This window comes from Chinchilla lanigera, unplaced genomic scaffold, assembly GCF_000276665.1.
Source record: "Chinchilla lanigera isolate Chin_1 unplaced genomic scaffold, ChiLan1.0 scaffold00031, whole genome shotgun sequence".
Lineage (NCBI taxonomy): Eukaryota > Metazoa > Chordata > Mammalia > Rodentia > Chinchillidae > Chinchilla > Chinchilla lanigera.
This window is the reverse complement of record NW_004955432.1, coordinates 8,156,606-8,172,936: the sequence shown is the minus strand read 5'-3', so window position 1 is coordinate 8,172,936 and position 16,331 is coordinate 8,156,606. Positions and strand designations below refer to the sequence as shown.

At 44.5% G+C, this 16,331-nt stretch overlaps 1 protein-coding gene across 3 annotated transcripts in view; it reads right to left on the bottom strand.

The window, feature by feature from the left end:
• Positions 1-16,331, bottom strand: part of Cdk14 (cyclin-dependent kinase 14) — a 548,127-nt gene that overhangs the window by 162,790 nt on the left and 369,006 nt on the right. The gene's annotated exons all lie outside the window — the stretch shown is intronic.

Genomic DNA, 16,331 nt, shown 5'->3' with positions numbered 1-16,331 from the left:
GACCCAATTCAAGTTTCCAGGAGAAATTACAAATCCAGATTTATAAAACCCCAAATGAAATGGGTCAGACAAAGTGGGTCCATGTTCTGAAGCCAGAGAACAGTAGGGAGGCAGCGACCTCTGCTCCAGTGTACGTGGACTTTAGACAGTGTCTACCCAGCAGTTGTCACTTACTGACATCATTCACTGTCCTTGAAAAGCTGGCTGGGTAAAGGCGCCGCGCCAGACGCCAGAACCCAGTGACGCTGGGATTCAAAGCGCAGGTTGGTTTGGCCGGAAAGATTCTGCTCTTCTGATCAGCACTACCTGCTTCCTGGGAGGATCGGACAGAAATGTGACCCAGACATGCTAAATCAGTAGAAGCCAAACACCAGACCCCAGAGGGAGGCTCTGAGCATTAGGGAAAAGCGTTTTTCCTTCGCTCGCTCTCAACACACATCCACACGTGCATGTGTATCTGTATGCAAATGTGTACAACAGTGCACAGGGATGTCCATACACGAGAGGTACCATCCTCTTTGCATTTCCATCAGTCACCTGATGGAAGGCACAGAAGAACTGTCCAACGCCTTTGGATGACAGGGCTGGGTGGAGCTGAGGTGGAGCTAAAGGGTTAAAATGCACAGTGTGTGGAAGGCCCTGAGTTTAAACTTCAGTACTGGGGGTGGTGTGTAATAATTCTAATACCTGAGTCAAGATTCCAAAGTATTTAACAGAGTAGGAACAGCCATCTGTACTAACACAGGGAAAGCCAAGAGTGTGAATATATGAAGTCTAGGACCTAGGTGCTGTTAAATAATTGCTCAAAATGGGAAGACTGGCAAACAGCTAGTTACTCAAAACAAACAAACAACAACAGCAACAACAACAAAATACTCCTTGCTTCTTTGTTGAGTACAAATTCTGAGACACTGGTGGAACTGCCCTCCCGCCACCGTGTTCACACCATTTCCCCTGAACGTGGGTGGGACCAGTGACTCGCTCCTCACCAACAGAATGCAGAAACTGTTGGGGATGTCCCTCGGTGACTGCGTTGTGCCAGGTGCTAGCTCCCACTGCACTGGAAGACTCGCCCTTCCTAGTTTTGTAGAAATAAGCAGCCATGCAAGTCAGGCCGCCAGGCAGAGCTAAGAGTGACCTCAGCAAGAACCGCAGTCCCTCAGCCTAACAGCTGCGGGAAACTGAATGTTTCCAACAACCATGTGAGCTCGGAGGTGGAGCATCCCCCTGTGGGCCTCACACAAGACTGCAGCTCCAGATGATTCCTTGATCGCAGCCCAGTGGGACCACAAAGCAGAGGAACTAGCGAGGCCATGCCAGGAGACTCCTGACCCACACAAGAAGTGTTAAGATGAAAACCTACTACATTTTCAGTAATACTGCCATAGCAATAAACAATCAGTACAGAATTAATCACTGGGCCATATCCTGTTCTAGTCAGAACACACATGGATTGCTGCGGCACTACCAGGTGAAACACAAATCAATAAATAAAGCAATCTCTGGACTGTCCCCGGGGGTGGGCCTCAGGTCCCAGGAGGTCGGCTGGCAGTGTTTATGCCTGCTGAGACAGAAAAGGCTGTGGACAGCACTTCAAGTAGATGAAGCACCGTACTGCTGATTGGAGGTTAAGTGTACGCTGTGCTAAGTCAGAGGAACACACATGAGGTAAGGTACTACTGTACAACAAAAAAGGCCTCTTAATGACATGAGCTACACAAAATGAATGAATGCATTTACGAGGTTTGAATACTTAAGGGCTGGCTTGCACCACACCTTGCGTTAGAATAAGTCTCACCCTCTGCCTCTGGAAATACAATGGTAGTTTGGATGATGCGATGCGGATGTACAAATACATCTACTTTCACTTTTCGTTGGCTACAGTCACCATTTAAGGAGTAGAGAGGGAAACGCGAATTGGTAAGAGGTATGAAGGAAGCTGAAAAAGGTATTGTGAAAGCCTTCCCTATTTTCTGTCCTAAGAAATACTAACGCTAATTATTTTCCAGGGAACCAGCACAATCTTACAGCTAATACTGTAGTATTTTAGCTGCAAGATAAACAAAATATTCATGTGCATACAAGTTTGTACAGTGGTACCTTGGTTTATGAACTTCATTTGTTCTACGATTTTGGAAAAGACGGCCAGGTTTGTGTTTGTGGGGGAAAGGCAGCTGTGGTCGTGTTTGTCGCCAGATGTGGAGTGTGCAAACAAAAAGAAAATTTTGCCAAGTGCTTCTTTTGTGAACCAAACTGTTTGCAATCAAAAGCTGAGGTACTACTGTATATTATATAGGGCTGGGTGTGTACCTAGCTAACCATATATATGTTTCCTATCATTCCTAGGTCTTATCCAAACTGCCACTTGATAAGGAATTAGAGTGCTCTGACTATTCACTTTGGGCAAATGGCACGCGAGTTCGCCGTGGGATTGAACAGACTGCTTTTAAAATGATAGGATTTTAAATTCTGTTTTGCAGTGCAACGGAGCCAGTGGGGTTGCATAAAGCAGTAAGCACTACCTGGGAAAGGCCAGCAGGGGGAGGCCCTGCACTGAGAAAGTGAAATCTGCCAGGCTTCAAAAGCTGCTTGGACGTTTAATGCACAGCTCAGTTGAAGGTGCTGGATTGAAGGAAACAGAGAATCCACAGTGTTATGCAGTGCTGTCCACAAAGCCAAGGTTTCGGTGAGATCCGTTTTGGGGATTCTCTTTAATGCGGGGGTTCAACTACTCCATAGATGGTTACGGTCTGGTTTAGTGGTACTGGGCGCACGTGGGGATTATCTAGGGAGTATTAAAAATGACTCATAAAAAAGGACTAGTGACTGGACCCACCCCTAAAGGTTCTGAATAAGTGGCCCAAGGGGCAGTTGAGATGTGTGGTATTTCCTAACCCTCGCTGACGATCCTCATGTCCCCCAGAGTTGGGACCATGGACTGGCCCTGCCTAACCGGGCAACCTCCGAGACTGCTCTCTTTAGATGGCTCTGGATTTATTTTTTAAAGTTTTTGGCCTGGATCCAGAGGGCCACAGAAGATATGTGGTAGCTCAATACCACATCCCTTATCATATGTGGTAAATGGATGAACAAACCACGCAGCTGGCTGTTAGAGAAGTAACAGGGAACCAACGCGCAACTTAAAAATTACTCCAGAAAATGCTCTCGGTTTGGGTTAACTGGAAAATCCTACAGTAAAAGCAGTTCATTAGAAATGATCTCTTCACAACTAAATGTTGATCTTTCCCCCATCTCTTCTCTCCTACTGTTCCTATTCCTTCTCTCCCTCAGCCCCGATTCCCTCATGGATTTCACTGAGTGAAGTTATTGTGACAGCGCCTCAGACTGTCAGTCCCCAGCTGTGTGCCGTGGGAACCACAGTAATGAAATGTACTTGTGCCCGCTGAGCAGCTCCGGGGCGGGGACTGCAGAGGTGGGCGGCTGGGGGCTGCCAGGCGACCTCGGCACAACCAGCCTGACTTCCACAGCAGCGCTTCTCCATGGGAGAAGGGACCAGGGAGAGGGTCCTGTGGGCAGGGGCACCAGACGCTAGGGCCCTGCTACCCAAAGTGTGGTCCTTCAACTAGGAGCAGGGACATCAGGGCTCAAGCTCAAGCCCTGCACTCTCCAGAGCTGCTGAATCAGAAGTTACAGAGCAGCAGGAAGCCCAGGAGACTCAGAGCGCATGAAGCTTGAGAAGCGCTGCTTTACACCACATGTTCCAACCGGACTCATCAAACTAAAAGCCCCAGCAGTGGGGAGGAAGTCATCCCCAGGACCCATGTAAAATGGTCTGCTGAAACGGCACCTGGCTTGGGCGCAATCTCAAGGTCTGTGGTGTAGGGACCTTAGCTCAGGAGCTGTCACCCATGCTGATGACTGCGCTGTAAATCTGAGCTCACTGCCACACGGCCTCTACCTTCATTTTGACAGCAGAGTATCCTATGTGTCTCTTAAGGTGAGCTGCTTCAAATGGTTTCTGGAAAGTGCAGGATGCAGGTAATAAGAAGGATACCAGGTTCATCCACTGATGTGCTGTACTTCAGCTGCAAAGTTGAGGTCAATTAAAATGCTGTGTTGTATGTGACATACCTGAGGTGCCATCAAAATATATGGTAAATGTTTAAATTCATTCGAGTACAAGGTATACTGCCATTAATCCTCCTTGAAGTATGTCTCCTCATATTGAACTCACTTACCCCACCATTCTTGAACCTTTGTGAAACAGTTCTGGAAGTCCTCGTTTGTGAGTGACTTTGAGGAGTGATTAAAAAAAAAAATGGTAAATGCTGCTGCTAAGTGTCATCCAACTGAAAGGCAGGTTTATAAAAACATGGTGAGTCCTCCTCTGCCATATGCACTGCCTCTGGCACCGTGTGACTTCTGGCCTTTCCCCACAGTGAAAACAACCAGGGCAGGTAAATGTTTTGGACAGATTCAGGACCTTGAGGCGGCTATGACAGTGCAACTGAAGACACTCAAGAAAGAAGACTTCAGAACTGCTTCAGGAAGTGGGAAAGAGCTATGGGGTTACGTTCAAAAAGATAGGGAGTAGTCTGAGGGGGATAATGGTACTGGGCCTTTTATCAATAATTAAAGGGCAAAAAATTAATATTCACCACACTTTTTGATTATGCCTCATAAACATGCCCTAACTGGTCACCATCACTTTTGTTTTTGAATGCAAGTAGTTTTCTTACTGATCTTCATGTGCTAATTATCAAGAGCGGCAAAAAATGTTGAACTATAACCTCTGCCCTCAAACATGTAGTATTTTACATATTAATTTTGATTACATTAAAATTAAATATAACAAACCTATGGAATTGTTTCAGTAACTGTTCCATTAACACTGTGAAACCTTGCTATCACAACACATACTTGGTGGTTTAAAACTAGAGAAATTTATTGTCCCACAAAACTGAAGCCAGAAGCCCAACACAGCGTTCAGCAGCTGAAGGCAAGATGTCAGCAGGGATCTGCTCCCTCTAGGAGCTTTCTAGGAGTGAATCTCTTCCTTCTTTCAGCTTTGGTGGTTACTGGCACTCCTTGGAGCATGGCCACATTGTTCTACTTTCTGCCTCCATTTTCACACTGCTTTCTGTGTCAAATTTCCACCCGCTGTCTTTCTTATATCCATGACTAATGCATGGCCTGCTTAGCTACTCAACAATAATCTCCCCACCTCAAGATCGTTAGCTTAATTCCATTTGCATAAATCAATTTTCCAAATAAGAGAAAATGAAACTTCCAAGTAACACCTTTGGGCATTCATGATTTAGCCCACTATAGAGCAAAATCACAATGTACAAGATGTTATCTATAAGTGATGATCAAAGTAGATGCCATGAACATCGGAAACAATGTGAAGAGAAAAGTCTGTAAGGGGCTGGAGATTTAGCTCAGCGGCACAGCGCCCACCTGGCAAGTGTGAGGTTGTGAGTTCGATTCCCGGCACCAGAGGAAAAAAAAAAAAAGAGTAAATAAAGAGAAAAGTCTGTGGAGTCACGTTTACTTGTAGCCATAACTTTGCATGAGCTGCTTTATTGTTTGCAACTTTATAGCTGTTATTTTATGAGTTGTGCATCTGGGCTATGAAATGGGACAATAACAGTGAGTGCAAAGAGCAGGAGCTTAAGTCCCCCAAACCGGATTTGCAGTCCCTCATCTGGTGCTGGCCCGTGATGGTACACAGCCGTACCTGGTGAAACGTTATTATTAAGAGGACTTTAATTAATGTCAGCTGACTTGCAAAGTGCCTTATGTATGCCAGGCCAGCCAAGAACGTCAGATGGAAGCAGGGTGGTCAGTTAGGTGCCTCTCGGGCTAAGGCACCCCTCTCCTTCCAGCAGGTGCTGTTGTGTTTCTGCTGACACAGGACACTTAATTTGGTTTCAAAGTCAAGGACTGACATTCACGTACAGCTATGCCCTAAGAAAACAAAATTTGTGATTCTTTATTTGACCCCTGAAAATGTAATAGAAGTGTTTATCTTTAAACTAAAAAGAAAATAATGGTTTTTATTATTTTTTCCTTATGGGACTTGGTGCACAAAATTTTGTTTTATTTAACCAATAAGCACCATGAGCTCTTCTTCCGAGAAGAAGGCTAAATCATTTGACAACTCACATGTAATCCCCAGTCTCTCCTACCTGAAAAAGCTCCACCTTGAATCATGTTTGTTATTCTCCACCTCCTTTTTATATAACTTTTTTGTCCTTCATCCTTTTATACCACTTTAAATTTTATATGAAGGATATAATGCTATAGATTTTAGGATTTTTTTTTTCATTTTATTCTAAGATTCATCCAAACTCCTGTGCAACTGTTATGTATGTGCAAATCTATTCACCACTCTCCTACTGATGGGTATTTGCATGCTGATCAGTTTCTGTCCATGGTATAGGAGGGAAAGTGCATCGCAGAGGGGAAAAAAAAAAAGCAAGTTAAAAGCGCAACAGCAGCAATCTTTTTAGCTCTTTATACAATTAGCTCGTAATACAATTTCCTAGTGGGAAAATGAAATATCAGCACCTAAAATGGAGTTGTGTTCTAACAGTTTGAGAGCTGTATGAGAATCACAATATATTTCCCCAAAGAAACAAACCTCTACAGAGTAGTCAGTTTCCTGGCTGAGGACAAGAGGCTGTTTAATTCACAGGAAGCAAAACAGAACAACACAGACAAACCACTCAGATATCCGAGCATTTTGACTGAAACACACACAGCACTCTGCCCACGAGGAAGCCCGGGGAACAGGACAGGGCTCTTGCTTGCTCTTCCCAAGCTGGGGCAGCGACTCCAGCAAATCAGAGGAAGAACAGGCTGGCCTGAGGCTTTTGAGCCCCAGGGAGATGCTGGGATGGACACGGTGTAGCTGTGTCTGCAGTAGAGAGGGAGGCAGAACAGAAGCCCAGGGGCCGGGCCTGGAGGGAAGCACTGGTGTAAAGGGCTGCTCTTTTGCAGGGAGTATGTAGGTCAAGGCCCGCCTGTGGAAAGAAAATCCATGCATTTACCTATTCTAAAAAGAGATGCTGCTATTTTTAGAGCTTGGAATGGGGTATGCAGGAATGTGTGTGTTATAACCAAACCTCTGGTAAGTGTCCTGGCAGGAAATCTGTTTAAAAAATTAGGTCAAAAGAGTTTTAGAAAACCGTACTGCACTTGCAATATTTTGTCAGCAGTTTTTGCAATGGTATGTATTGCACTTAGATATGTACACCATTACGATTCTAGCATATGTATATATTATCCTGTATTTATTCGTTTATTCATAAGAAGTTACTAAGAGAGTATTTCAGCCAGGACCGTGCTAATGCTAGAATACAACTATGCAAAAAGGCAGCTACTGGTAAAAGGCAGCACCCCGCCAACTCCACAAGCTACTCCCACCCCCCATCAGCACTCTTGACCAGTGACTTGCAAATGGGTATCTGGTTCCTAGGCTTCAGTGGGCCAGGTCTTGATACATAGAATTTCGATGCTAGTGCTTATGATCTAAAGTTAGTAAACTTGGACTTGAAAACAAAGCATTTTCCCAAGAAATACTGCTACATCCCTAAGATCTTTGGGACAAGCCTTCACCCTCTGACACAGTGAGAGATCTGGACCTCTGCATTTCTCTGTCAACAGTAGCCAGTGTTCCAATGATTTTGTTATAACTTCCAAGCACTTTGTCTCCGTTTTAAATTATAAATCATTTTGATTCCTCAGCACCAGCTTAGATTATTATAAACCAGCTACCTGGGTAACTTCGAATTATACACTAATGTACTTCTACATCAATAACACGTTTGGCCAATTATTTTCCAGTTAAGTAGTCATTATGATAGTTCTGGATTGCAGATTATACACATATGCTGAGGCTAATGTTGAAGTAGATAACTTCTAATTATTTCTCACCACTTGATCCACTTTCTTGAACACTGGTACTGTATCCTGCACAGCGAAGCAGGAAAGAGAAAGGGTAGATTGGACAAGAGATCTTTTGCCTACCTCCGTGTACCCAAGGAAATGAAAATGTGAACGAGACCTATAGGAGCTCTGAATGAGAAACATACTGAGTGTTGACATATCCTGCATCACGTTATGTTGGACAGGGAGTTTCTCTATTAGTCAGCGGGACTGGAAGGACAGGGCTCCAGCACACATGACTATGAAGCCTGAAAGAATGAACAATAAACCCTAACCCTGATTTATGCGGAGACATACAAATGCTGTCTAAACAGGTTGAGTGACTTTTCAGAGATTACATGGCCGGAGGTGAACAGAGGGGAAGGAAAAGGACACGGTGTCTGGACTCTAGGGATATTTACATCAGACCATACAACAATTAAACATGCATGCTGACCTCTGACTGAGACCTTTACCTTCATCTGGGACAAAGCAGAGACTAGAGACAGGTTCGTCAGGGGACAGTTAATTCTGTCATACTGTTTTCTACAGGACCATCCTGTCCTGTTATTTCTTCAACAGCTGTTCTCACTCTGGATGAGCAGTATTTCACAAAACACTGCCAAGATGGCTCATAATCTTCAGCAAAGGATAAAGCTTCCCCAGAGTTCAGATCTAGAGAGTTGACACAGCGTGGCTTCTTCGCACAGCTGGGCCGCAACAGCTGCTCGTCCTCTGATCTCCTCTGTCCACTGTGCCCCTTCTCCTGCTGACAGGGGAGGAGGCTGGCCTTGCCACCCTGCTGTCACACGAAGTAGCGAAGGCCGTCCGACCAGGGGCCAGTCCTCTAAAAGAGCTCACTCAGATTTGTAATCATCAGCCACATTTGTCTTCATGTTTCTTATGATTAAAACAGACTCACCCTGCCACAAGTTAAGGAACAGGGATAGAGATGGTGGGAGGGGATTTTTCAAATATTAAAAAATAAATAGAGATTTACGACAATTGTTCTGCTACCTACAATCCGGGACACTAGTTCTTGTACCACAAACAAAATTAATTCAAAAAGGGAGAAAACACTCACGATGCCCATTTTTCTACTGCTCTAGAGACAGCACACAGACCATTCTTTCTTTCTCCTATAGCCTTGTCAGCAGGAGGCAATGACCACATGATCAAGGTCACTCACGGTCTCCTCAGTGCCTGACTCAAGAACAATCATTTTCATCACTCACTCATTCCGTGTACCAAGCTTGTGTGGGAGCCATTTACTGAGCGCCCAGTCATCAAGGTAATGTCCACTCCTAAATTACTCACTGAAAAGGCCTCACCCATCTCCCTCTTGAATTGACCAGTGAGTTTTCCCAAGATGCCTTTGGGCCTAAAATTTGAATGTTTAGCTCTGGGCAATTCCCTTGGGAGAAATCTATTTCTACCTGAGCAGGCTCTCTGCAGCTGACTTCACAATGAAGAGATCTGAACGAAGTGACAGGCCTGACTGCAGGACAGGGGCCGGCGATGCACTTTTGTTATGCTGTGATCATGACTCAGAACACATGCAGATACTTCTTAACATGAACCATGGAAAGCTCTGTGGCTAGGTTAGAAACAAATGCCCAGAAATGCAGACCCTCACCCCTCTGGCCAAAAACGCCAGCATTCAAACGAAAGGCTGGCAGACACATATAGAGCACTCCTGGTCAGGGAAGTCCTTCACATTACCGAGGAGACTGAGGCTCAATGATGCTAAGATGTGACTCAGCGCCAGCAAGAATAAAGGGTAATTTTAAAGAAGTGTCTGCTGTTGGTGAGAATGTAAGTCAGTGCAAATTGTACAGATGCCCCTTAAAAAGCTGAAATAGAGCTGCTGCATGATGCAGCAACCCCACATCGGGGTGAATATCATAAGGACTTTAAATCAGTATGTGGAAGAGACATGTGCACGCTCATGCTCATTGCAGCATTATTTACCATAGCCAAGACGTGGAAATGACCTCAGTGTCTGTCAACAGATGACTGGACAAAGCAAATGTGGGTGGGCAGGTGATGGAGCTCAGGCAAGAACACTTCCCCAGCAGGTGTGAGCCCCAGAGTTCAGAAAAAAATGTAGGTGATATATATCCTACATATGCAGTACAGGTGAATACACATATACAGTTGAATACTGCTCCACTTTCAAAAAGGAAGTTTGGTTATTTGCAATCCCATGGAAGGACCTAGAAGACATTATGCCAAGTGAAATAAACCAGGCACAGAAAGCCAAATAGCACCACTCTCATTTACACGTGAAACTTAAAACAGCTACGCTGCTAGAAGCAAAGAACAGAACAGTGGTTACTGACATTGGTCGGTGGGGAGACAGGGGTAGAGTTGGTCCAAAGGTATGAAGTTGCTGTTAAGGCAGAAGGAATAAATGAGAGGTATTTAAGGTGATAGATACACTAAGTAGCTTGATTCAATCATACCACACTATACACATATATCATGACACATCATGTGCCCCATAATGGTATGCAATTATAATTCACATTCTTTATTTAATATGATTAATTAATAATAATTTCTGGGTTCTAAACCCTGTCTGTATCCTCCTTTTTAGGATGAAGCTCTCTACCCCAACTTAGGCATTTATTCCAGTTATGAAGCCCTCAGGGCATGTAGGGGAGCGCAGAGCATGGGGGTAATCCTAACATGATGGGGGAACACCGTGCATTTTTCCTTATCTGTGATAATCTCCTTGTGTTATGTAGTTACTCAATGTAGCTCTGAGGATGGGGAACCACCGCATCCCATACTATCCATCAAACAGAAGTGGTTGAACTAACTAGCTATACAGCCCCGTAACTAAGAGGATGCCTACCAGACTAGGTTTGGGTCTGTGTCTGCCAGTTACCACCCACCCAGTCCTGGTTAGAAAAGACGGCAGCCAAATCCAATCTATCTTCATTAAAATCCCAACTTAAATACGTTGAACCCTATCCTTTAATCTCCACTATTTTAGTTAACGTCCCTACGTCTGTTTCCTGTGTGGTAAAAAAGGAGATAACAGTGAGTATCTCCTTCATTGGGTTCTTGGCAAGAAAGGTTAAATAAGGTAATTATGTAAGGAAATATAATATGAGGTACTAATGGACACGTGGTTGTCGGAAACCGTCAGTGCCCTCGGTGTCACCTTCACCACCACTGTCACCCTCACCCTCACCATCAGGGGGCTGCTGGGCTTTAAGGCACAGTTCCTTACACGGTAAGGGGGATAACAACACCAGCTTCTGCACAGCGCTGTGGGAGTCAGTGAGATAACGTGTCAAAATGTTCAGCATGGTGCTTCGTTAGGTAACAGAAATAGTTGTAACGATAAAAACAATTTATGTATTCAAAAAGCTGTCTTTTGTGCTTATCACTTCTGAGAAGGCTACTTCCTGAATCAAGTGGTATAAATATTTCCAAATTATTTCTAATCTGTTCTGTAGAATCACTATATCAATTTATAATCATGTGGAGTATTTAAGTACTTATTTCATCTTACCATGAATAGTAAATTATGATGGCTGATAATACATTAATTTAAATTTTAATAGCAAATTATCATGGCTTGTTGAAGCCATGGAACTCAACTTTATGAGAAGAACAACAGCACCACCCCTCTCACCAAGAAAAGTCTAAGTCTTGCAGTGCTGTGATACAGAAAACAGATTTACAGTGTCAGGAGCAGCAATGCATTTATTATGTAAAACAGTAAATCTTACATAATGATGAATGAATTTGCCTCAACAGAACACCGCGCTCCATAAAGCAATAAGGTGGTGTGCTATCATGAAAAAGGCAACGTTACAACGGATCCTGTGTCCTTGACAGCAAGAGGACATCAACAGAAACCAAAATTCACATTCGATAAAAGACCAGCTGTTAAGATTTTTAGAGGATTTAATTGTTTCATTAGATGAAAAATGTATACTTTAAGAGCTCAAAATATTGACGCGCCAACGAGCTTTTTATCACAGTCATAATAAGGGTCATAAGGCGTCTGTCCTCTAAACAATCCTGGAGAAAGCTCCAGAGGCAGAGGGAAGGCAGTGCGGACAGAGCTTCTCACCACGCAGGAAACAGTTCTGCTTGAGATGTGAATCAGTCCAGAAAGAGCTCATGAGCCTTTTAAAACGCACAGTAGAAATAAACAAAAGCAGATTTACTCTAGTCAGTTTGTTTTTATCCTGAACACAATTTTTTACAAGTCACTAATGAACAGGCACCTGTGTGCATTACAACGCGTACCAACCCACAGCTGCATTTCCATGGACTTCAGTGCAAATTTTGAGGGGAAAATGGTGTTGGGGTGTGGGGAGTAAAAGACACGTACTTTACTGTCTACTGTTCTATTATGCATGTTTTACTTGTTTAAAATATTCATGGAAATATGTAAGTGAAGAAATGTATAGAAAGTACTAGGGATACTGTCATTTTCTGTAGATATTTTTGATGGTCACAGCTTGAGGTTGAGGGGAGCAGGGCCATTGGCAGTTAGCGGACAGTAAGCTGGGCTGCTGTTAAATAGCCTGCAATGCACAGGACAACACAATCAAACAAAGACCTACCCTTCTCTAAAGGATGTGCCTCTCCCGACAGACATAAACATGAAGTATGGAGTACACAAACGACGACTGAAGCTGCCTCTGGTTCCTCAGTGCTGCAGACAGAGTATATCGCCCAGAGAGAGAGCTGCACCTTAGCCAGGAGGTCCCTGCTTGGTCCACGAGGAACGGCTTTCATCGGCAGCTCAGCAAGGAGGCCAGAACAGCAAGACCTGGGCCCACCAGTTGCCTCCAGCCCTCCTGAAGGGTAAGCTCTGGGCTCTCTCTTCCTGGGCCTGCATCAGTGGGAAAGGGCACTTAGGGGCTACCCTGTCCTTATTATTCATCTTTAAAAATGTTTAGTTAAAAGACATCTATACTTTCATATCTCATACATGGCACTAGCAACAATATCCACACCGTTCTATGATAAGACAGTGGCATCATCCAATTTGAGACTTGGAGACCTCAATTCATTTAGGAATATGGTGACCAAAGTAAACAGTTTCCTGCCAGGCATATCTGCTCGGAGGGCTTTAGGCCACCAAGGGCTCCTTGACAAGATACTCCACAAGCTTTCAAATCAGAAAGTGTATATGGCCAGGTGAAGTGGCATGGGACTAATGCCAGCGGCTGAGTCTGAAGACAGCCCGTGCAACTTAGCAAGGCTGTCTCAAGATAAAACTTAAAAGGGGTAGGATGTAGCGCAGCGGGAGAGCTTCTGTGGGTTCAATCCCCAGTGCAAAAACAAAAACAAAGCAAAATAAACAAACAAAACCAAAAAAGTACTGGATACCTCCTGATGACAACGCAGAAGAGGAATGGATCTCGTCTCCTGGAAACATACACTCCATGCACTTCGGCTAATTTTAACATATTCCTACCCTGCTCTGTTTCTCTCTCCATCTCTCTTCCTCAGTCTCTCTTTCAATCAGTGAATGTCCTGTATCTGGTTATTTTTGTGTTACAGGAGACAGTCATAACATTATAATATTTTAGGTGGAAAGGATCTTTAAAATTATCTACCAATGGCCTCATATATTATACATAACAGAAATAGACAACATATGCCAGGATTTCTGTTAGACACTCTTCTAAGTGTTTTATTTCTATTAATTCATTTAATCCTCAAAACCGCCGTGTCAAGTAGATACATTATTATTATCAACTCCATTTTACTAAGGGAAAAACTGGCATGCAACACAGAGAGGTTAAGTGCCGTGCAGTGGCACGCAAAACCCCAGGACAATGACTGATTGATCATGTCCTCGAACAGACCTTTTCAATGAATATAGGTAGAAACTGACTGGCTTTTAGTTGACAGCGTAAGACAATGGTGGTGAGGTTATGTTATAAATGTCATCATCGGGAAGCTGAGGCTTAGGGACTGGTCAAAGTCCTTTGAAGTCAGTGGTGAAGCCGGATATGGTCAATTTTATTTCTGCTCTTATTTCTTTACCCTTTCCTGTAAGGGTACCCTCTGCCAGGAGAACCCATAGTTCCTTCATTGTGGTTTGACTTGCTTGGCCAATGGGAAGGGGCTGGAAGTGGAAGGGAAGTCACAACTCTGTGTCTCTGGATGCAGCACATCTTTCCATTCACCCTTCTTGCCCTCCTGCTATCACAAGAGATGAGCAGAAGCTGATTAGTCTGCTGCTCCAAGGGAGATGAAAAATGTGTGAGGCAACCTATCAGCTGGACTGGGATCAGCCAACCTGAACTACTCCACGGCCACTGGAATAAGAATAATTGCTCTGAGCCTCCGAGTTTTGAGGTGGTTTGTTAATGTAGCACTATCATAGAATAGGAAGAGTTCTTTGGGTTAGAGTCCACCAGAGGCCTTATTAACATGTATTTCACAGCACTGGCACACTGGGGATGAAAGACAGGCACAACCAGCACCTTAATAGTCCTTTTGTTGGCTCTGGGATGCTTTGTAACCACTTTGCTAAAAGCAGTTCTTAAGTTAGAATGTGCCATCATAAGTCTGATAAAATAACATAACCAATACATAACTACGCATTTCTAAAGTTAAGGCACTACAAAAAAACTGCACAGGATCAAAATTTGACAATGGCTGATCATCTGCCTCAAGATCTGAGAAGACCAAAAAGGGTTTGAACCTTTGTAGCCAGGCGTCTCTGGCTATACTTTAAATTGGCATATTATTGTACATAATCTACTCAAAATAGATCAAAGCCAGATCTATTTGGTGTAATTTTCCCTGGGTAAAGACATAGTAGGAGCGTTAAAGCTTAACGCTATGACATGAAGGAAGAAATCAATGAAGCTCTTTATTGGATGGGGCTGTCCATTCACAGAGGCAGGCCAGTCCACTTGAGCCAAAGGAGCCAGTGCAGGTGGGAGCCAGTGCATGCAGTGTCTGCTACATCTCTGCCAATAACAGCAAAGTTACTCTTATTTTGGGGAGGGGGGCTTCCTGTATGCCCCAATCTCACTATCAAAAAACTCCTATGCTTAATCATCACAATGGTCTTAGCAAGGTAATGCTTGCTATGGTCTCAATGCTTACACCCCCTGCTTCCCCCAACCCAGCCCTCAATTTCATATGTTGAAGTGAATCCCCAATAGGATGGCTTTAGGATGTAGGGCCTTTGGGAGGTCATGAAGTCACGGGGGGCGTGTACCCTCATGATTGGGATTAATGCTCTTGTAAGGCACTGAAGACACCAGAGCTCTCCCCTTCCACTATGTGAGGACTCAGTGAGAATACACCTTCCATGGGGAAGAGGGGCCTCATCAGACCCCAGATATGCCAGATCCTTCATCTTGTACTTCCCCTTGATTCTGACCTCCACAACGGTGAGAAACGAATTTATGGCCTCTATAAGCTTCTCAGTGTAGGGTATTTCCTTCCAGCAGTCCAAACAGACCATGGCAGTACTCTAGGTGCTTGAGGCAGACAAGGCTTGGAAAGTGAAGTCAAGTAAGTGTAAGCAGACAAATAGGGGGCGACCTGAAGAGAAGAAAATAGGGCCGGAGGCTCTGATGCTGAAGTCTAGCTTCTCTGCACACTGCTCCTTGGATTTCTAAACCGAGATGCCTTCCTTTCCTTTTGGTTTCTTACTGCTTTGTACTCAAGGTTTCCAATGTATCCAGTCTGTCTCTACTGAACCAGTCATGAAGGACATAATAAATGCACTCTGAAATACCACCATTCCATGCTTTTCTGGGGACAAGGGCCACATTTATCTACTGTTTGCCAGAAGTCTCTGGTTGATGCAAAGCCAACCCAATTTCGGTTTCACCCACCCTCTGGAATTGGATGGAGCTGGTTAGCAGCACTCGCCTTTAGTTATGGAAATAATCTGGAATGCTGCAGAGTATCTGCACCTTGTAATTCAAATGTCTTTTTATCTCTGTGAGCAGATTCACCTACTCACTAAACAAGAGCAACAAAAAAAAAAAACACACTGGCATGGTGCCGCCCACCACAGCTTTGTGAATGCAGGGTCCTTCCGGAAGTTGACACCCGTCCATCACAAAGCAGTGCCCATTTGCCCTGTGTATGTCAAGCCCAGACACTTGTTCAGGCATCTGAAGTAATTGGTAACAGCGCGCACTACCCAGATCAAAAGTCCTGTGCTCAGACGACATCACCAAACACCCAAATTACTGCTGAAACCATTTCCATGAAAGCTGACCAAGAGTTATCTTGTCTTAAATAGGCTCTGCTCCTCGGGCGGGGAGCGCCGGTCTTTGGACCGGCGACTCACTCCCGGCCTCGTGGTTCCCCCCCGGAAGGAGGGCTTCCGGCGCACAGGGAGCTGCGGGTGGGGAGCGCCAGCCTTCTGGCTGGCTAGCTTCCTGCCTGCTGGCTCCCGGAGGGTGGGCCCCCAGTGCATGGGG